Genomic DNA, 7,717 nt, shown 5'->3' with positions numbered 1-7,717 from the left:
GAATTCGCCCAGGCATCGGGCGTATACAATGCGCCGTAACGAGCGGTGCCCGTTGCTTGTAACGTAGTTATTTCATTGTGCTCGCGAGCCGCGCCGCGGAAAAGCGAGAAGACTTCGAACCTGCGCCTCCTACCCTTCTCTCCCGTTCGTTGTTCCTTTTTTCCTAAACTGGGTTGAGAACTCATCCGGATTCAGTCGCGGATATTTTTAATGGCACTCGCGACCACTTTTCTGTCGCGAACGAGAGGTAACATTGTCGCGGAGTACGTCGAGTAACGACCACCTGCTTCGCATTGTCGGTTCTGTTTACGGCGCCGCGCGCAATTGCTTCCGAAAAATAAACGGAAAAACGAGCCTCGTTACCGTTTCAGACAGCCGGTGTGGCTTCGAGCGATCAAATTCGACCTTCCTGACTCTAACTTCCGGTCGATTCGATTTAATCCGTTATGCCATCTTTGCAGCCAATGAAACAGACATTTTTTTTAACTGCTGCGTTCCTCCATTCGATTGTACACTCCCGAACAAAATGATAGCAGAAATGTGCTATCTTTAATTTCTCATGTTAGGATTATGCTAGCGTGAAACTCTGAGTTATATGTATAACATACGAATATGTAAACATAACATAGACTGACCTTACTTCAATGAGGTTTCTTAGTTAGGAGAGACACAACCCAATGCAGACAAAATGATAACACTGGAACAGTATTTACAATTTCTTCAGCGTTTCATGAACTTGCATTGAGTTATCACGTTTATGACGACGCTGCTTTGTTGCGAATAGGAACTTGGAGATTTGTAGGCCTGCTAGCGGACTCGTCAGTAAGGCTTTTTAATAGGCCCTGGCTTAGACGACTGGGATATTGGAAAGTCGGTATAGCAACCAAGGGGTCGATCGAGCGCTTGTGAGAGCGCGAACCCTCTGGTGGAGAGCATGGGAGGCGACGCCACACGTTCAATTGGTGTCTAGAGTTTTATCACATTGCTATTTTCATGATGAAAAGGCTTAGTGAAAATGAAATTAGCACAATTTTAATTCTGCAAAAACAAAGACTGTCAATTACTCAAATTGCAAAATAAGTTAGTCTCTGTAAAAACGTTATATAATTTGCTAAAAGATACAAGTGCATACAGAAAGACCAGCAGCATTATCCGAACGCAATACGCGAGCAATAATACGTGCTGCTTCCAATTCTTGTGCTACTGCGAGGGAGATCGCTAAGAAAGCTGGAGTGGAAACGAATATACAGAATGTTTCTCGTGTACTCCAGACTAACAACATTATAAACTGAAGTAGAATAATGACAAAACCAGCATAAAATATAAGACATAAGGAGGCACGATTGGTATTTGCAAAGGAACATCTTACTTTGGAAAAAGACTTGAAGACGAGTAATCTTTACGGATGAGAAGAAGTTCAACCTTGATGACCCAGACGGGAGTACATATTATTATCCCAAACATCCGTAAGCAACCATTAACAAAAATTTAACGTGAAATGTATGGAGGTCGAGTAATGGTTTGGGCTGGTATCGGATATAAGGAGAAAACAGATATTAAGTTTGTTCAGGGTACAATGAATAGCGTCCGCTACCTTCAAGTAATAAAGAACCAAATACATATGCAGAACACATTGCTGTTACACTGTACATATTTCAACAAGATAATGCTGCAGTATATACTGCCGAAATTGTTAAAAAATATTTTTTGAAGGAAAATATTTCCACTGTTCAATGGCCGGCGTGCTCACTCGACCTTAATATCATCGAGAATTGCTGGGCAACGCTCTTACGAGAAGTGTATACCGATTGTCGACAATTTTCAAATATAAATGAATTAAAAGCTTGCATTACAACTGAATGGGAAAATTTAATCCAAAGAAAAATTAAAGACTTCTATAATTCTTTACCTAAAAGGATGGTGGAAGTCAGAAAACACAGAAGATTGTACACATTATTAGAAAAGTATAGTTTAGTATATATATTGTTATATAAAGTATGTATACCTTTGTTAAATGAAACATAATTGTGTTATATGAAAATATCCTTATCTTTGATAGTGATATGATAGTGTACTATCATTTTGTCTGCATCGGATTATGTCTTTCTTTTCTAACTAAGAAACCTCACTGAAGTAACATCAATCTATGTTGTGTCTACATATTTGTGAAAGATACATTTTGCATATCACTAAAAATTTTCACACTAACATAGTCCTATTACAAAAAAATAAAGATAGCACGCGTGTGCTATCATTTTGTCTGGGACTGTATATTTAAGGGGATATTCTAGTATGAAGTGCGTTTTTTAAATTTTCTTGAAATATTTGAAATCGAACCATCACCCTAACAAGTATTGAAATGGAGGGAGAAATACTATCTTAGATATTTCTCCACGAAACAGTTGCAGCGGAACTAAGGGTAATTACCACAGTTAAATTTAACTAAAACAATAATAAAAATTCTGCAGAATACAATCTCAATCTTCTACGAACGAGAACTATCATAGCGTTGCTTTATCTTACCAAAAAGAAGACTTGCGCGGTCGTTATGCGCACTAGACTATACAGTGTGTTCTTAAGGAGGTTGTGGCGGCTATTGTATCGCCACTACACCCTTGCCATTCTGTGAATGGAATGAAATGAAAGGGTAACTTTTAAGCTTTCTGTTTTTCCATTTTCCCAGAGTCTCGTGTGAGCCTAGTCGTCCTGTTAAACACTTGGTCTCGCCTGGGCTGTTCTGACTCTTTTTCTCTCCATTTTCTGTTAAGATAAGGACATGTATATATTCCTCCGAGTCGAGGTCGCGAAGAACAATCCGTTATAGACAGTCACTGGGTTACAGTGAAAAAGACAGCCTGTTAAGGAGACCAGGCCAGGATATGAAGAATAGATCCAAAGAGAACCGAATGAATAGAAGGATTGCTAAACAGCACCGTACAGATACTGAAGAAGCTCTGAAAACATCGTATTATTCTGCTGGAAGTTTTTAAAAGAAAAAAGTTGTTTTCGTTTCAGTTTGCAATGATTGCAAAAAAACGGAGGTTCAGATTGACATGAAATATTTTCTGCATACGTCAGAAATGTTCCTTTATGCATGGAACCTCAATATGAACCTGTAAAAACCTCCAATTTTCAGAAAAAAAATTTATAAGATAAATATTTCACCATAAAATCCCCATTTTCGACATTTTATGTGCTATTTTCATAATTTTAATTTTTGTTAATGTAAATAGGTTCAGTGAACATCGAGTACAGTTGTACAGTTTGGTACATTCGATACGCTTCATCTGGAAAAGAAAAATTCACCGTAAAATAAAAATAATTTTATTTGGTTAAGTGCTCGCTACATGGTTGTTTGACAAGATTTTGCAATAACATGTTTGTATTCGTATACATTTTAAACTACCAAAACATCGTGTAAAAGGAAAATTATTTATGCCTAACCGTTTTTCCTTAGTAAGCCCTTACAAAAAGGCTCAATCTGACTACCTAGTCCCTTTAAGATAGCGTCGGTTAAACTGACTTGGTTAGAACACAACTCGTAAGACACTCTCAGTTCGAGACGAGCCTGTTGGATTGTGTTATTTATACAGTTCGGTTTCACAGACGGTTAGTCTGTGAAGTCACAATACACTCGGTAAAACCTACGCGTGACATGTAAACCCACTAAATAAATATTATAATTGAGGGTAGCTCATGGGTGTCCTTTATTTCACCAACAGCCACCTCAGGGTATTCTAGTGTGAAATGAGTTTTGTTAAACTTTCTTGAGGAATTTTTTGCAAATAAACTACACACCTTTTGCAGTCAAATTTACAAGCTTTATTTATACATGTTTTAGTAACATTCTTTTAATTTTTTGGGTGGAAGAAAGTTAAAATGGATTGCACTGCATATTCTTAAACATTGTCTCTTAGTCATTCTATTTGTTTGAAATGATAAAACGTAAAAGATTCTTAATTAATATGAGTTCGGCTATAATTGGTAGTAGAACAAAGGAAAAAAGTCGATAATTAAAAAAATGGTAACACTTTGAAGTTTGATTATCAATTTTTTCATGTTTCTTTTTTTCGAGGGTCTAAAGAAAGATAAAAAATAAAAATTTTTGGTTAATTCTGGTACTAGTCGTTGAACATGACGGTCAACAATGACATTGACCATCATGTCCTTGAAACAGCCATAACTTCATTAATTTTAGAAATTCAGGCATAAGGTTTTGCAGATGTAGTTATCAAATTATTCTTTAAGAAAATCTAAAAAACAAGAAATCGATTTCCTTCAAAGGTTTACACTAGAACGCCTCCTTAAATTATAACTTTAAATTTTGTATTAGAAACGAGAATGGAGTTTCCTAAAAAACTTAGTATTTCCTTCAAATAATATACTATCCAAAACAAATACAAAATTCGAGATCTCGAGAGCGTCAACTATCGGAGCCTGGAAAACGATTTGAATATCATGAATAGAAAAAATATTTTATAACGTAACAATTTTTTCTAACATTTGATTTTCATAAATATGCAGGTTTTGCATTCTTGTTATCGCAAATAACACAGAAACTTAAATAAAAAGAATTATTTGAAACAGGTGTAATTTAAATTAGCTCATTATAAACACTCGCAAATCGTGAATGTTCGTCGAATAGGCAAATTGTTGTATTGAATAAACGTGTTCAATTTACGCTTGTGCATAACAAGCTGATGTAAACGCCTCTAATACGTTTTCCTGTTATCTTGTTCGAATGGGTCGTATATTACCGTTATATCAATATGCAAATTTTGCGCTCGCGTCAATGGAAAACATTCCCATTAAACACTGAAAGCATCCAGCGTCTGCGCCAAAACTATTGAAATTTCTGCTGGGAATCGAATGCTGAAAGCTAGGGAAGAACCTTTCTCTCGTTCAGCATACTCGAAAATTGGAGAATTCGAGGTATTGAAGGTTAGCATCGGTACGACCTACGGGTGGCATGCGACCCGATCATTATTCACTTCCCACCACTTCAAACAATGGCTATTAAACTGGTCCTTTCGCTCGAACTGACTGGCCATTAAGTACAGAAGCGAGCCATCCGAAGTGAAAAGCCATCAGCAGAACTTCCTGCGAACGGGGCTCGCGTCAATCGTCCTGGAGCTTTTTGGGTCAATCGACGGTACTAATGTGAACGACCATTTTGTTGTTTACTTATTAGGTCAGTCATAAATTAAGATAACAGAAGTCACCTTTTTCACCAATGACCGATTTAGTGTACTTCGATTCGACTCCTATTGTTTCAACTTACCCGGTTATATGAAATGCTTATCCTCCTTTGATTTTTCATATTGTTCTTACACTTTTACGAACGTTTTTCTTCGTGAAGTGTTTACTACTAATTTACCGTTATTGCGCCGCATAAAGAAACGATCATTGATGTCAAATATTCAAAGTTTCTTAACGGTAGGACACGCCAAAGTGACTTGTTTATTCGATAAAAAGAAAAACAATTTCTTCAACAAGGACATGTAGCAAATGTGTTAAAAAGTGGTCTAAGAAAACAACAATTGGACAAGACAGGAAGATTCATCGTTTATCAGTTGCAGATCTAAGAAAAATTGTTTCTTAAAATTAAGATATATTATTAAATTAATCAAATTCAACGTACATTTCTAATGAATAATATTTATAAGTTCTGTACCTTTAAGTACGGAATCTGGAACCCGTCAAATTCGTAAATATAATGTTGAAAAAAATTAATGATTGAATAATGAAAAATGAATGGGCGTTGCGTTGTCCGTTCAAAATTGTTCGCGTGCGTGACAGTGTACATCTCTTTCTAGTTCGCGGCTCAAATTGAATTAAATGTTTCCTTCGTGAGCTTGTTTTCACTACCGAATTAAAAATATGTCGTGATTTATTATGTAGCTGCAAATATTTTTCCCGTGCGGACGGTTTCATACGAGATTCGGAGATAGGACAACATTTCGTGGAAACAAATGTTCCGCAGCACTGATCACTCGAAAAATATATCCAAATATGACCCGAATTTTTTCAGTGATTGCGAATAAAACACGTTATCGCGTCGGGGTACCAATTCTACGTTTGCAAACAATAACCCACTGGACAAACAAAAATTTCCAATATTAGAATCTGGTATTAGGTCAAGAATATTTCTTCCAACGTGTTTGTTCTGCTTTATTATAGCAAAATTATAATCTGTTCTAAAAATTTAATGATAACTAATAAGGAACATTCGTAATATTAAATGTAACCAATTTATATTAGACAGAGATTTTGGGATCTTGAAGTATCTTGTCGGATGTCGCATCAATTAATACCGACAAGAGAATTGTACAATATTGTACTGTGAATTTTCTCTCATTTAAATTGATTTTTCTGTCACGATTTTCGAAATCAATAATTTTGTATCAGTAAAAGTAAGGAAATTAAACCGTGTTTCACACGCATTTTCTTTTTTTGAATTATAGCACACGTTTCATTTTTAACAATGATAGTTACCAAAATAAACATATTAAAAAAATATAAATGGATGAAGTATTAAATAAAATAGTTGTGTACAGCGCTTTGAAAAACAAAAATCTGTCATTCTTTCAACGTTTTAAGAGAAGATAAATTTCTTTATATTTGTACGTTTTATCTGTTTTTGTGCGCCCCCTTAATAAAATCTTATCTTGATAATATTTTTAATTTAAAGAAATATCTCGTACAACGAAGTTTCAATATTAAAGTTATAAATCTGATTGTACGTTTCTTATTCGCTTATTAAATTTAATTATTTATAAAAATGTAATACAAAAAAAAATTTTATTGAAGAAAACACACAAGAGCCTGTAACGTCCAGGAAGAAATAAATTTTTGGCACTCTACGACAATATGATAGGACACCTTTGAAATTTTCCTTTTTTCTAAAAACTAATAATATCTAGAAAGACTATGCAGTAAGAAACAGCCACTATTTATGTTGTTTTCCAGAAATTTATTTATATAAAAAACAAGTGTGACAAAATGATAAAATAGTAGTGACATAGATGTCACTAATGGAATGTTTCTTGCTCGAGTAATATTTAAACCATTATTGACGTCTCCATAACTTTTAATAACAACAGTAATAACATATAATAAAGAAAGAAGGTTTGAATCTATCTAAAATTTCAAAATTAATATATCAAAAACTTTCTAAAGAATCTTAAATACTATGATCGAAAAATAAGGAACGGTCAACCTCGTACTGTGAATTTTATTAGCCAGCAGTATTTTTCAATATAACTACGTAAAATGCAAAGAACCCCGCCAAAAATTACTGTTAACGAAGAAGCACACCCAGAATCGGATGGCGTGGAAAAAAAATTGGAGAAAATACTGTTTACGAACGAGCAAAGATTTACGCTCGGTGAGCCAAAATTAGTAATGTTTTTCACGACCTCAGAAAAGACTCAATATTTTAAATGAAACGCCAAAGGAAAGGAGGTGGAATCATGATTTAGGAAGATTAATTTGACTCCAATAGGGTAAAGAGGGAAAACAAACATTCATTTCATGGATGCTAAATTAAGAAGTAATGACTATATAAAACCAATTTATGAAGAAATAATGGAACGTTGTTAAAAATTATTTCGAAAGAAGTAACAAAAATGTTATATCTTGGCAGGTGAAGTCCCTAGATTTTAGTATAATTGAAAATGAGGCAACTACAATAATGATTCTTAAAATGAACATCGCT

The sequence above is a fragment of the Colletes gigas genome, unplaced genomic scaffold, assembly GCF_013123115.1.
Source record: "Colletes gigas isolate AHSC1104 unplaced genomic scaffold, ASM1312311v1 Colletes_gigas_Sc00046, whole genome shotgun sequence".
Taxonomy (NCBI): Eukaryota; Metazoa; Arthropoda; class Insecta; order Hymenoptera; family Colletidae; genus Colletes; species Colletes gigas.
The sequence above is the reverse complement of the archived record's forward strand: the minus strand, read 5'-3'. Positions refer to the sequence as shown.